A 16,658-nucleotide genomic window follows, 5' to 3' on the forward strand; every position below is an offset into this window, starting at 1 on the left:
TGCATTATCATGCATATTATCTCTAACTTTTAAATTTGATAAGATTTTACGTAATATCACAGTTTTTGCATGTTACATCAGCGTTCAGCGTTCGTCGTCGTCGAGTCGCATCCAATGTCGCGCAGTCATTTTAAATCACAAATTGCGTCAGATATCTTTTAAAACCATCGTCTCTTCAAAGTTTAATTTATTTGGTTTTCATTTTAAAGCAGTTGTTAATTTGATCTTACTCTCTTTAAAAAGTACACTATTACAAATCGAGGCTATACTATGATTGATTTCGACTCACCTTCCATTAGGATGGACGCGGTGGTACCCATTCGGAGCTCCTCGGCCATTTTTATCGAAAACAACCTCGGATGTATTTGGACGGTTTACATACTCAAAAGGTGGTACGTTTAAGTCCGCTGCAAGTAGATCGCGCAGTAATTTTAGTTAGCTTTAAACTGTATGACTTAACTCTTGGGAATCTTAATTATGTTTGCAATTATACACTTCACTGGCAAACAATTTAACCTAAGATCAATAAATACAATTCTAAAACACTACATTTAAAGCGAAAATCCATGGAAACCAGTGATACAAGACTGTTGACAAAAAATTAGATCGCAGATTTTTATAAATTAGTTTTTAAATTAATGTTTTATGCAATTTTCTTAAACCGTTACTCCATAAAACATTAATTTTTGAACGGAAATATGCAAATCTGCGATCTGATCTTTTGTCAGCAATCTTTTATCATTGGTTTGCAGATATTGACGAAAATAATTGCTCTTTCAAAGACAAAATATAAAAAAGTTGTACAAACGGAAAATCTGTGAGAGTGCAGCTTTAAGTAATGATTTAATTAAAAAAAATACAAATTACTTCAACTGATGTACCGGCATACATCCGAGGTTGTTTTCGATAAAAATGGCCGAGGAGCTCCGAATGGGTGGTACCGAGTCATAATGTCACGGTATAAATATGAACTATATCACCAGTTATTGACGAAGCCTGTACCTGCAGTGATTATGTTATGATTACGTTTAAACTGCAGTATTCGAATACGTAGTTATATATTTCTAAACAATTATCATACAATAATCTCAAAATAGTTTCAACTGAACATATATATTATCAATGATTTCGTAATATTACATTAAAGTGTATTTCATCAGGTCCATGATTTCATATAGTTTTGTTTCGTTTTGTTTTTATATATATGTTCACTTGAATTTTATAGAATGATACATTGTCGACCATGGCTTTTGGTTGATAATTGCCCCAGTGGAAGGAATAATTGCCCGATGGCTTTAGCTTTAGAAAATGACGTCAGTGTGCACGTTCTCGTCTTCGTCGGGCAATAATGGCATCGCCCTGATGTGCCGCGATAATCTCAAGGGTGGAGACGATAACCATTATTGCAGGAACGAATTTCTATACTAAAATGTTACTATTTACTAGTGTTAGTGTCTAAATTACACTTCTATTACCGCAAGCTTATTCTGATTCTGCATCACATAAAAACTGCATAATTCTTCCTCGCCTAAATTCACGGTGGAGAACCCACGTGACTTATTTGATAAAGTGCACGGCAACAAATGTCAACAAATCTCGATTTAGGTAAGGTTTTTAAAGATAACTTTCTTAATATTTGGAGAATTCTTGTGAAATAAAGACCATAAACCCCGCATTTAAGAGCTCTATCTACGGTAACAAAGATGTTTCTCTAATATCCTAAAGTTTTCCTAAAAATCTTGACCAACACGTTGATTTAATGGCTTTCTTGTACCTATTTTAGCTATTTTTCGTTGATTTTTTTTATATTTTTTTTTTCGACAGTAAGTGCACTTACACGGGCACTATATACGGCCGATTTTCCTATGTTTAAACACCTTTTAATTTACACGGTGGAGAACCCACGTGACTTATTTGGTAAAGTGCATGGCAACAAATGTCAACAATTCTCGATTCAGATAAGGTTTTTAAAGATAACTTTCTTAATATTTGGAGAATTCTTGTGAAATAAAGACCATAAACCCCGCATTTAAGAGCTCTATCTACGGTAACAAAGATGTTTCTCTAATATCCTAAAGTTTTCCTAAAAATCTTGACCAACTGATTTCTCAGAGTTGAAGTCTAAGGCAAAGTGCACGGCTTTTGACAAATCTATCGGTTTACTTAATGTAAGCCGTAAATAATTCATACAAAAATCTTATTTTAAGCAATTTTTTATAGTTTTCAGCGTGTATTGTTTAATATCTAGTTATTTCAAAGGTAAAAACGAACTAAAACCAAATTGATAAAGTACACGGACATTTTAGGATGATAAAGTACACGGTCATTTTAGTTTATGTTTGAAAGTAGAGTGCGGTTTACAAACTAATAGTTATATAAGCATTTTCTATTCGCGAAGTCAGAATGTAAATTAAAAGGTGTTTAAACATAGGAAAATCGGCCGTATATAGTGCCCGTGTAAGTGCACTTACTGTCAAAAAAAAAATATAAAATAAATCAACGAAAAATAGCTAAAATAGGTACAAGAAAGCCATTAAATCAACGTGTTATGGAATAAACAGGGTATACCTGTCTTATTGTCAATACCACATTAATGACAGTTTAACTTTTATCTCAACTCAACTCAATATTCTGTTATTATATCACAGAGAGGAGAAATCGATAGAGACCGTCATTACCCTGATAAGCTCCAAAGTTGTCGGATGATTTTACCTTGTCAAATGCTTTGCTAAAATCCAAAAGAAGAGAGTTGGTTTGCTTGCCAGAGTAAATGCGTCTTACACGATCAGCTCAATTAGTTGAGTCTCGCATGAGCATTTTTTTCGAAAACCATGCTGTAGGTCATAGAGCATATTACGTTTACTCAAGCAGCTTTGTCTGGTATCAAAATAGCAAGAAGTTCCCCTCACTTTTATTGCCAACACAACTGTATTCACAATTCTCGTATTTTTATGAAGAATTATAAAATATAGTGCTGACACGAATTAAAACTTAAAAATAGATTTTCAAAATGCAGAAATACAAAGAAAGTCAAACATGTGACCACCGAGGTAATTTTGATTTTATTGTAAATTAAATATGTTTGCATTCTGTCGATCCCTTAAACAAACAAAAACCAGTTTCATAATAAAAGAAAAAAATACGCACATACGTGATATCGCATCAACTATGCGAGTTGGCCTTCATCTGTCCAAATGAGTAATGGATGATCGGTTTCATCAATCAAGGTTTTATTCTTGCGTCTTAACTGTTTTAATCGGAACACCATCCAATTGTTACTTTTAAAGCAAGTTACACCAATTCGGAAGTGCCTACTCATTTTCCCATGCCTTATACCTTCTAAGTGCACACATGACACTGAATCAAAGCATGATACGTTATAGCATCTCAGACCATTGGCTACTTTTCAAATAAATATATTTCAAGCTAAATGCTGTGTTATTTCAAAAACAGGCTGAACGTGCTAGATGAACTTGATATTCGTTTTTGGTAACATTTTCAATGATGTGTTCACTTTATCGAATACACAGTGTTTACGTTTAAAGTTTCATTTTCTTATTAGAAACGAATAAACTTCTTTTTCTAACGTTGTTAAATGATAAGTTTACATGTACAACTTTGTCCCTAAATATGGAGTTGGGGGTCGTGAAGCACTAAAATTCATTTTCTTTTTAGGCGTGTCCAAAATGTCATAATCATATTATAATTTTCATTTGTCATAAACACCTAACTTTATGGCATCCCTTTAATTAATGACGTGTAATAAAGAACAGAGAATTAAACACAAACAAGCGATTGCATATCACCTGCTTTCATGAATAATAGGAATATTGTGTGTCAGAATTTTGAGGATTTTTATAATAAGAATAAATTCATCGGGAACAAGAGCTGTCACAGTATTTGACGAATGCCCCCGAATGTGACATTGACCTACGAACAAGGTCAGTACATGAAAAGTTGATCTTGCCTTTACGTGTCAAATACATATGGCAAGTTATTTTAAATTGCCTCTGAACATAAAAAATACCACCCATACTTGACAACCTACACTGTTATGTCCTTATATTCAGAATTCCCTTGTGAATAAACACTTTCTTTATCTTTCACCTTAGAGGTAGGGACATGGGTCTTGCGCACGACACGTCGTCTTGGTATGTGGAACACATGTAGCAAGTGATTTTAAAATCTGTCCATACAAGGGAAAGTAACAGCCCTGACAAGACAACCTAAACTCTATGTCCTTATATGCAGCACTCCATTGTGAATAAACACTAAGTGTGACCTTGACCTTTGAGGTAGGGACACGGGTCTTGCACGCGACACGTCGTCTTGGTATGTGAAACACATGTGGCGAGTTATTTTAAAATCTGTCCATACAAGAGAAACTTACAGCCCGGACACGACAACCTATACTCTTTGTCCTTATATGCAGCACTCCATTGTAAATAAACACTAAGTGTGACCTTGACCTTTGAGGTAGGGACACGGGTCTAGCACGCGACACGTCGTCTTGGTATGTGGAACACATATGGCAAGTTATTTTAAAATCTGTCCATACAAGAGAAAGTTACAGCCCGGACACGACAACCTATACTCTATATCCTTATATGCAGCACTCCATTGTGAATAAACACTAAGTGTGACCTTGACCTTTGAGGTAGGGACACGGGTCTTGCACGCGACACGTCGTCTTGGTATGTGGAACACATGTGGCAAGTTATTTTAAAATCTGTCCATACAAGGGAAAGTTATAGCCCGGACACGACAACCTATACTCTATGTCCTTATATGCAGCACTCCATTGTGAATAAACACTATGTGTGACCTTGACCTTTGAGGCAGGGACACGGGTCTTGCACGCGACACGTCGTCTTGGTATGTGGAACACATGTGGCAAGTTATTTTAAAATCTGTCCATACAAGAGAAAGTTACAGCCCGGACACGACAACCTATACTCTATGTCCTTATATGCAGCACTCAATTGTGAATAAACACTAAGTGTGACCTTGACCTTTGAGGTAGGGACACGGGTCTTGCACGCGACACGTCGTCTTGGTATGTGGAACACATGTGGCAAGTTATTTTAAAATCTGTCCATACAAGGGAAAGTTACAGCCCGGACACGACAACCTATACTCTATGTCCTTATAGGCAGCACCCCATTGTAAATAAACACTAAGGGTGACCTTGACCTTTGAGGTAGGGACACGGGTCTTGCACGCGACACGTCGTCTTGGTATGTGAAACACATGTGGCGAGTTATTTTAAAATCTGTCCATACAAGAGAAACTTACAGCCCGGACACGACAACCTATACTCTTTGTCCTTATATGCAGCACTCCATTGTAAATAAACACTAAGTGTGACCTTGACCTTTGAGGTAGGGACACGGGTCTAGCACGCGACACGTCGTCTTGGTATGTGGAACACATATGGCAAGTTATTTTAAAATCTGTCCATACAAGAGAAAGTTACAGCCCGGACACGACAACCTATACTCTATATCCTTATATGCAGCACTCCATTGTGAATAAACACTAAGTGTGACCATGACCTTTGAGGTAGGGACACAGGTCTTGCACGCGACACGTCGTCTTGGTATGTGGAACAAATTTGGCAAGTTATTTTAAAATCTGTCCATACAAGGGAAAGTTACAGCCCGGACACGAAAACCTATACTCTATGTCCTTATATGCAGCACTCCATTGTGAATAAACACTAAGTGTGACCTTGACCTTTGAGGTAGGGACACGGGTCTTGCACGCGACACGTCGTCTTGGTATGTGGAACACATGTGGCAAGTTATTTTAAAATCCGTCCATACAAGGGGAAGTTACAGCCCGGACACGACAACCTATACTCTATGTCCTTATATGCAGCACTCCATTGTAAATAAACACTAAGTGTGACCTTGACCTTTGAGATAAGGACACGGGTCTTGCACGCGACACGTCGTCTTGGTATGTGGAACACATGTGGCAAGTTATTTTAAAATCTGTCCATACAAGAGAAAGTTACAGCCCGGACACGACAACCTATACTCTATGTCCTTATATGCAGCACTCCATTGTGAATAAACACTAAGTGTGACCTTGACCTTTGAGGTAGGGACACGAGTCTTGCACACCACACGTCGTCTTGGTATGTGGAACACATGTGGCAAGTTATTTTAAAATCTGTCCATACAAGGGAAAGTTACAGAGCCGGACGGACGGACGGTGCGATTTTAATATGCCCACCTTCGGGGGCATAAAAATAACATTAAAAGTATGTTAATAAAAACAGGAATGAATCACATACATTTAGTAACTGTGTATCCCTCTCATTAAAACAAAGGTTAAAAAGACTTGTTTATATTTGACTTGTACAGTACATTAAACACAATCTACAAGCTTCCAATTTTATAAAACATTTAAAAGAAATATTAAAATGGGAAAACAAATCTTATATGTTTTTATTATGTGCCTGGATAAGGCCGCGCATTTATAATATTTATTGCATAAAGTGTATGAATAAACTGTATAATTTTAAAGAAGTCAATAAACAAAAATTGTCAATCAAAACAATATGCACATGTAATAACTACAAAGTTAATATAACACAAGTACCAAATTATATATATACCTAACTTTTTTACTCATTTTTCCTTTCAAATTTTAAAAGGATCGTTTCATACATTTGGGATTGTTTGTACTAATGAATGTATTAGATAGGGAAAGATCAAACTTTTTCATTTTTGCATTAAAAATTAAACTATGTAATTAAACTTCATTAATATCATCAACTAATTATCAAATTTAACATCTGAGGTTAATCCCTTTACAAAATATATTAACAAATATCTATATTTGTCAGTTTGCATATTGCATATTAATTAAAATATCTTCAAATTATATATATTTCTAACCTACTACAATACAAATAATGAATTCAGACATTTTTACAAGTACCAAAGAATTGTTGAGTTTTTCATGTTATAATGAAATGAAAGTTATTATAAGTAATTCTGTATTTGTTTTTTTATAATCGCCATGCTTCTTCAGGTAATCTTAAAATTCCTATTTTGATATTGTTGTTCTTTTGTTTCATGTCTTAACTTTCCCCAACTCACAAACATAATAATTTATTGATTTAAACAGTACAATTTCAATGTCAATATTTTTGTTCTTATTCTATATTGTATGCGTTTCTCAACATCCTTCTGTGTGTATGTTGTATGCAAATGTGAAAACCCTTCTTTGCCTATGTTGTATGCGTTACTCTATTTCTTTGTTGTATGCATTTCATACTGCGCCTTTATTGGGTCAAGTAATCCATAACCTTTATACGTCTCATATTTGACGTTTTGTCTAACGAGCATATTCTGGGTCCTCCAACCACTTGTTTAAGCAAGCATTTTACTGGTTGTTAAACGGTCGGTGGAATTACCGAAATCCCGAAAATCCCCGTAAATACCGAAAATCCCTTCCATTCTCTGAGGTATATAGCGTTTTCTTTAATACGCCCGGATTTACTACTTTATTGTGTTCGAATGTTGTATGCCGTAATTGTTGGAGGTTGGAGAGGGGTGGGGAAGCCTGGGGAGGGTGGGGGTGGGGGTCGTGGTGACTAAAACCCGGGACCCCCTTTCATTTTCAAAAGTTCGTACAAAAGAAGAGTATGCGAGGAGGTTCTTACGCCGTTCCTTCAAAACTACATTGTGTTTTAGTGGGTTGTATGCTGTATATCTTGGTGGTTGGAGAGGGGTGGGGGAGTCGGAGTAGTTGGGGTGGGGCAAGGAGTGATTAAACCCCGGGAACCCCATTCATATTTCTAAGTACATACACAAGAGTATGCAGTATGGTTTAAAACTGTATTGTGTTTAAGTGGGTTGTATGTCGTGGTTGAGGTTGGTTGGAGAGTGGTGGGGGAGTCGGAGGAGGGGGTGGTGGCTACGAAGAAGTCTCAAATACTACTTTCACATATCTCATTTCAAATTGTAGAGGTAAGGGAGGGTAGGGTCGTACCTTACCGTATACAAAAAAGTATGCGAGGGTGTGTACGCCGATATTTAATACTTCATTTTGGTCGTCCTGCCAAAGTTGTTGGTGGGTGGAGTGGGGTGTGGAAGTCGGACGAGGGGGATGGCTAAATCCCGGGAAGTCCTTTTAATTTCATATATGTTAATGTTTTAACGACTAGTTCAATATCACATTTTATTGTGTTTGATTGCTATTCGTATTTTAAGTATATCGTATATTGAATGTTTTAAAGGTGTATTATTTGTTATTGATATTTCCTGTAATAAGTTATCCGTTTATTTCGTTGTAAAGCGCCTTTGAACGTGTGGTTAAAAATGGTGCTGTATAAGTTAATCGATAAATAATAATTGTGTATTGTGAACAAGTTGTGTGTCGAGAAAGGTGAATAATTGGTATCAAGCGGGAGTTGATTATATCCAAAGTCAAAGTCAAACACGGTTTATTCTCTCATACCATAAACATGGCAAATGAGGTCATATACAAAACATATATACATGGCGGCAGATATAATGTAAATTTCTAACTACAATTCATATGATACCCAATACGAGTATCGGACGGTCATTCACATGAAGCCAGAAAACATTATAGTCAAATCACAATGAATAAGGTTGTATCAATAGTAGAAATATTACCTTTGAATCACTTGTACATAAGAAAGAGAATATCTAACAATTGTGTGCCTAATTTAAACAATTGTTCTTATGTGTATCATAACGATTTGTATGTGTCTCAACTGTTATGTGGAATCGCTTGGTATGTTTCATTGCACAATCTCGCGAAGAAAGAAATGCAAATTGTACAATTTCACATAAATACCATCACTGTACCTAAATAAGAATCATCAACATATTTTAACATTTGTCATGACAATGATAGGAAAGTGTATTTAATGAATAAAGGCTTAATATTAGATTTAATATCATAAAGCATACTATTTAAATTCATACATGAAATATTCGTCTCAATATCGATATGGACATGTCATTGTGAGATATTGGTCAATGTCTGATACCTATCAGTAATGACACCCCGCTGTGACAGATTCTTATCGTGCGGTCAGTACTTGGAACCATGCTGTCACTGATGACTATAATACGATGTGTATTGAACCCCAATGGCGGTCAGGTTCAAAACGGGATGCTCCTGTGAACCAGAAATTAAATCTTGTATTTACACAAAGGAGTATTTGAAGATTAACTTTAAATATTGACTTATAATTATAATAGTTTTGTTCATCTTCACCTGATGTGAATATTTTTTTGAATGTATTTATTATTCTATTTCATATTATGTATAACCTATGTCATACCATGTGTTTGTTTATTTATTATTCATTTGTGGTTAAGAAGATGATGTACGTTGTACAAGTCTTAATAAAATATCTGTTCTGTTCTATTTACACGAAGGCAACAAGTAAGAGTACGCGGTGTATGAGAGAAACATCTGAAGTCGGAATATTTATTTCTTAATGCAATGCAGTTCAAGAGTACATTGCACGTCAGCGTATATATATATATATATATATATATATATATATATATATATATATATGTATGTTTTATCAATTATATTCGTATTGTTCTTGGTATAATAATAGTACAATATAGATTTAGTGAATACATTTTAGGAAAAGCGTTGTAAGCATTTGCTTTTAAAAAGAAAGGCGAGGAATATTTGGGGAATAGTTGAAAGCGAATATGGATTTTAAAATTGGTTAATTAAAGTCGGAACACCTTGAGAACGTGATATGTTAAATTTCACGTGTTTGGTAAAAAGGTGTGAATTCGCAGTACCTAATGAAAGCGCTTGTTGATATATCAAAGTTAGAACCGTGTAATGAGTGTTTGTAGCAGAATTAACACATTGGCATGGCTTGAGCACAATCGTCAGATTGTCAGTATATATAAAGGTGTGTTCAAATATATTGCATGTATGTTGTGTTCACTCTTGTTAATGTCCAAGGCAAATAACACAAGTCAAGGCCCCTTACGCAATGTCGCTGATCAAACAATTCACCTTGAAAACATGGTTGCTCAAAATCATCCATTTGTTCGTTCGGTCATTCATAGCTCCAATAAGAGTCCCTCAATCATACTTTACACTGACGACCAAATGCAGGATTTAAGGAACTTTTGTTGTTCTGGCCAGACTGTCCTTGGCATTGACAAGACATTCAATTTGTGCGACATGCACGTTTCTGTTACTTGTTTTAAGCAGTTGTCAGTGGCACGAACTTCATCCAATGAGCATCCAATCTTCCTTGGCCCTATGTTCATTCATGACAACAGCGACTTTGCATGCTATTGCGACTTTCTTAACCACATCAACGTCAAATTGGACTGTAACCTCGATAGGCTGTTAATAGGTTCAGATGATGAGCGTTCGTTGGTCAACATGACATGTTACAGGCATATTTTCCTCGCGTTTCGCTTTCGAGTCTTTGAGGTACGCATGAAGTAACAACTGTACTTAAAAAATGAAAAAAGGGTGCTTATGTTTTCAGCGATGTAACGGAAAAATCCGATGATGATATTTTCTCCGATTCGACCACGGACTAGGAATTAGGCCGTGGCACATTGAATACGTACTCAAGTGGAACCACACATGTAAACATTGTCACGTGGAACATTGGTGGACTAAAGAAATATAATGATAAAATTCGTGTAAAGCGGTTTTTAAGTTCATTTGATATCATTTGTTTATGTGAAACATGGAGCATGATAACAGGCGAATTCGATAGTTTTTTAGATTCATATTTTCATTTTGATAGTGTTAGATGTATGATAGGTAATGCTAAACGTAATAGCGGGGGAATAAGTGTATTTATTAAGCATTCTCTGTATACATTGAACATATTCAAACGCTTATTTAAGCATTTTGAAGATTGTGTTGTTTTACATGTCAACTTATCGTCATTATATCAATGTAATGATGTTATTATGTATTTCGCATATGTTTCGCCAGAGGGTTCCACATATTACGATAGGAAAACTGATAAAAATGGCATATTACAGTTGTTTGAGCATTTCGAAATTATTAGACACGACTATGCAGATACTTTATTATTATTGTCAGGTGACTTTAATTCTCGTACTAAAGACTTCTTAGATTTTATACCCAATGATAATCTTAACTATGTATTTTGCGATGTAGAATATGAGGGGAGTTATTTTGAAATGCCACGAAACAATAAGGATATGATTCGGGGGAATAATTTTGAAAAAAAACTAGTTAATTTTTGCTGCATTTTTGACGTTCATATTCTAAATGGTAGATTCCCGAGCGATTTAAATGGAGAATTTACATGTTTTTCAAATGATGGTGTCAGTACAGTCGATTATATGATAGCTTCCTCGGACCTTTTTCAATATATTACAGATTTTAAAATGTTAAATGCAGATGATTCTGATCATTTTCCAATCTCATGTGTGTTAAACCTGAAGTCCAAGGAATTATCGCAAACTACGGTTATGACTGATAGCATAAATGCGACTAATGATAGATACAAGTGGCAAAATAATTTGTGTGATACCTTTATAGAAAACATACGTAACTTACTGCATGCTCGTAATGCTCTTATTTTACATTCAATTGACGATGATATAAATCAATGCATAGAAGTACTGACAAAAATATACTATGATGCTGGAAATTGTATGAAAAGCAAAATTAAATATGTGTCAGACCAACCTCCATGGTGGGACGAAGAATGCTATCAACTTAAACAATTAAAAAACACTGTCCTACGTGCATTTCGTCATTCTAATAGTAGCAATGACCTTAAAATATATAAAGATAAGCGCAACGCGTTTAAAAACTGTTGCTGTGTGAAGCAATACGATTATCAATGTAAGAATAGATTTAAATTAGTAAACAGTGTAAACCCAACATCATTTTGGAAGCAATTGAAACTTGGTACAAAGAAATCGAAAGCTGTGTCTAGTATTGCTGCCAATGACTGGCACGATTATTTCAGAAGCCTTCTCTATGATGAAAATGCAGTATTGGTTGATCCGAATAGTGAAAATATTCATGATTTTATAGACGAAAGTGCTAGCACACTTAATGATCCTTTTACTTTATCGGAGGTAGAATCATCTATTTCCAAACTAGTAAATAAATAAAAGTTGTGGGTTAGATGGAATTCCGTCTGAATTTTATAAATATACATGTTCTGATATAGGACCTTTTTTCTTGTTATTATTCAATAAGATTTTGTCAACAGGAGTGTTTCCACAATCTTGGGGACAAAGTATTATATGCCCTGTTCATAAATCTGGGTCAAATACTGTACCAGGAAACTACCGTGGTATATCAATTACAAATACCATGTATAAGATATTTTCTGGTGTTGTAAATAAAAGACTTTATAATTGGGCTGAGCAAAATAATAAGATTGATGAATGTCAAGCTGGGTTTCGTCGAAATTATTCCACGGTTGATAATATATTTTGTTTACAAGCTATGGTTCAGAAATACCTTTCAAAAAAAGAGGACGCTTTTACTGTTTATATGTTGACTTCCGTAAAGCTTTTGATAAAATTAACCACGTAAAACTATTTCAATCACTTCAAAATTTAGGTGTATATGGTATTTTTTTAAGAGTCTTGAAATCTATGTACTTTAACCTTAATTCATGTGTGAGAACAAATGGTGGGGTAACTAATTCGTTTCCCTGTAATATCGGTACGAGGCAAGGAGATAAATCAAGTTCGACAATCTTTATCCTCTTTGTAAATGAGTTATCTGCTCTTTTAAGAGAGAAGTGTGGGTCTGGCATTTTCATCACCAACGATATACCAGATATAATATGTTTAATGTTCGCAGATGACATTGCAAATTGCGCCGAAACAACATTAAAACTACAGCAGCAGCTCATTACGATAGATGAATTTTGTCTTAATTCCGGTATGGAGGTGAACCTTGAGAAAACAGAAATTATTGTATTTAGAAATGGTGGACCTCTAAGGAGCTATGAAAAATGGCAGTTTTGTGAACTTAACGTTAAAACTACTTCAGTTTATAAGTATATTGGACTTCTTTTTACCCCACAATTGTCTTGGACATCAGCTAAAGAAAAGTTGTCGGCTCAGGCACAAAAATCTATATTTGCAATTAAACATTATCAAAAGCCCTTCGGTTATTTCCCAACCAAAGAACTTTTTAAGATATTTGATACCATGATTAACCCTATTTTATGTTATGGTTCTCAAATTTGGGGATATGAGTTTAGTCCAAGTATTGAGTCTGTACATAATGACTTTTGCAGGAAGCACCTTTGGGTAAATAAGACTACGAACACCTGCATGGTTCTTGGAGAATGTGGTAGATTACCATTGTGTACATCATATTTTTCTAATTGTATGAGATATTTTTGTAAATTACTAAGAATGACCAATACTAGATATCCGAAACAATGCTATTTAATGCTTAAATCTCTTGATGAAGTTGGACGAACTTGCTGGGTAAAAAATATTATAAACATGTTGTTTACATATGGATTTGGATATATTTGGATAACTCAAGACGTTGGAAGTGTTAACGTTTTTTTTAACAATCTTTAAACAGAGAATTATTGATTGTTATAACCAAAACTGGTTTGAATCTGTAAATAATTCTGGTCGCTGTTCTCATTACAAAAACTTTAAAACACTGTTGAATGTTGAAAGATACCTATCAGTAGCTATACCATTTAAGCACAAGATAGCACTTTCAAAATTTCGATGTTCAAACCATAAATTGAGAATAGAAACTGGTAGGCATCAAAACATACCAAAAGATGATCGTATATGTACTTTTTGTTATGATAACGATTATAGATTATGAATATCATGCATTTTTTTGTCTGTAGAAAGTATGACAATATAAGAAGACAATATTTGTTTAATTGGTACTCTGCTGGTATAGATTTAAATGACTTTTATAGCCTTATGAAAACAACTAATTATGAGACTCTAAGTAAGTTGTCTTTCTATGTATATCATCTTCTTTTAGAAATTAAAAATTAAAAGGATATACTCATGTTTGGATATATGCTTAAATTCCTTTTCTTGACACAACTCGTATATTGTTTGTTTTATTATGTATGTCACGTATTTTGGGCCGGTGGCCTTTGATTACTTAATAAATTTCTTGACTTGACTTGACTTGACTTGTTTTCAGTTTATGTCCCCCTTTAGGGAAAGCTGAGACATATGCATTGACGTGACATTCAACAGTACTGCCAACAATGTCACACCATTATACCTATCTTTCTAGCCATGGGTTCTTTGTATGCTTTGATTGATAATTGACAGTCATTATACAACTGTTTTGTCAACTCAGTTTTACATCTTGTACATATGTTTTATTTATTTTGTTTTATACACTGAATGTTCAGGCTATCACATGTGTATTTAACTGCTATTATTATACATGCTTTACATTTGCCACAACCCTTGCGCGTTAGTGCTACATTGCTGCTGAAGAGAGCCATTACATAGCTCTCTTACGTGGACTTAAAACATTGCATTTCTGTATGATTACTAACCCATTTAAATGCTGGTGTGCCTTTATGTGAATAGTTCTAAAACGGGATATTAAGGTTTATAGAAAAATGTTTGTAAGCTAGATAGGTCTATATAACAAACAAGGTACAGTTCACGAGTACTGTCATAGTGGCAAGACGGTTGTTAATTACCTTTAATTCGAACATATCACTTTACGGTCATTCCCGTGAATGTTTCGGCAACCTAACTGTTTTCGCAGAATAGGATGATTATTTCAAAATAAGTATTGATTTCGTTCGGGATTAATTGTTGAATGTTTTTAACATTGCATAAGCAGTCCGTCTTAAAATAATACGAAATGGAAGTCCATAAGGGAAGGAGGTTATTTTCAATTAGACCAATTTTTTATGATTTTTTGAAGATGCTGTTGCATTTCAATGTTCTCTGAAGCTGTAGTACGTAACAAATTAGGAATGTGTTGAAACTTCTTCAACTAAATGAGGGTAGGTTTTGGGTGGGGGTGGGGGATGGGCCATGACGAGAGCGCCTCCTCGTGGTGTGGCCTGGATATGGCACGGTGAATGAACAATCTGTTTTTCATCTAAATTAGAAAAATATATATATATAATACAAATCTTTGGTCCAATTCAAGTCCACATTCATCCTGCCATAACTGAACGCTCTCATATGGTCGAAAATTAGCAATATCTATGGGTAAATGGCCTGTCCTTATTATGTCATATGGCCCTCAGTGGTGTATTATATTAAATTTCTTTAATATCGTAAACACTGTTCACGTGCAACGTACTCTTGAACTGCATTAGACTAAGAAATAAATATTCAAGACTTCCGATGTTTCTTTCATACACCGCGTACTCTTACTTGTTCCCTCCGTGTAAATACAAGATTTAATTTCTGGTTCACAGGAGCATTCCGTTTTGAACCAGAACGCCATTGATTGGGGTTCAATACACATCGTATTATAGTCATCAGTGACAGCATGGTTCCAGGTACTGACCGCACGATAAGAATCTGTCACAGCGGGGTGTCATTACTGATAGATAACAGACATGGACCAATATCTCACAATGACATGTCCATATCGATATTGGGACGAGTATTGCATGTAAGTATTTAAACGGTATGCTTTACGATATAAAATATTAGATTATGCCTTTATTCATTAATAACACATTCTTATCATGACCAATGTTAATATGATGTTGATGATTCGTATTTAGGTGCAGTGATGGTATTTATGTGAAATTGTACAATTTGCATTTCTTTCTTCGCGAGATTGTGCAATGAAACATACCAAGCGATTCCACATAACAGTTGAGACACATACAATTCGTTATGATACACATAAGGACAATTGTATAATCAACTCCCGCTTGATACCAGTTATTCACCTTTCTCGACACACAACTTGTTCACAATACACAATTAATTATTATTTATCGATTAACTTATACAGCACCATTTCTATATACACGTTCAAAGGCGCTTTCAACAATATAAACTGACAACTAATTACAAGCAATATCAATACAAAAGCTATTAAACAATCAATGTACGACATATTAAAAATCAGAAAATCAATAAAAAAATATAATGTGATATCAATTGAATTAGTAGTTTGAAGTTAAAACATTAAATATCAATATCTACGATAACAAAATAACTCCAGCCCATGTAAAGTACACAACTTCTGTGTATCTTTATTACCGTCTGCTGTCTTATCAGATCACACATTTAAGTGTCTTGCTGTGCGGTGTCATCCAATACAGTACAATTTTCATAAACGAAACTGAATGAATAAATCTTGTTATCATACTTCGTTGGTTTTGATTACGTTTAAGTCACCCCAACACCCCTCCACCGACTCCCCTTCTCCTCTCTACAACCAACTATGGCATACAAGCGATGACACTAATAATAAGTAATTACTCCCGGCGTACAAACCACCTCGCACACTCGATGTAAAATGAAAGGGGGTCCCGGGTTTTAGTCACCACGACCCCCACCCCCACCCTCCCCAGGCTTCCCCACCCCTCTCCAACCTCCAACAATTACGGCATACAACATTCGAACACAATAAAGTAGTAAATCCGGGCGTATTAAAGAAAACGCTATATACCTCAG

The sequence above is a fragment of the Mya arenaria genome, chromosome 1 (genome assembly GCF_026914265.1).
Source record: "Mya arenaria isolate MELC-2E11 chromosome 1, ASM2691426v1".
Taxonomy (NCBI): Eukaryota; Metazoa; Mollusca; class Bivalvia; order Myida; family Myidae; genus Mya; species Mya arenaria.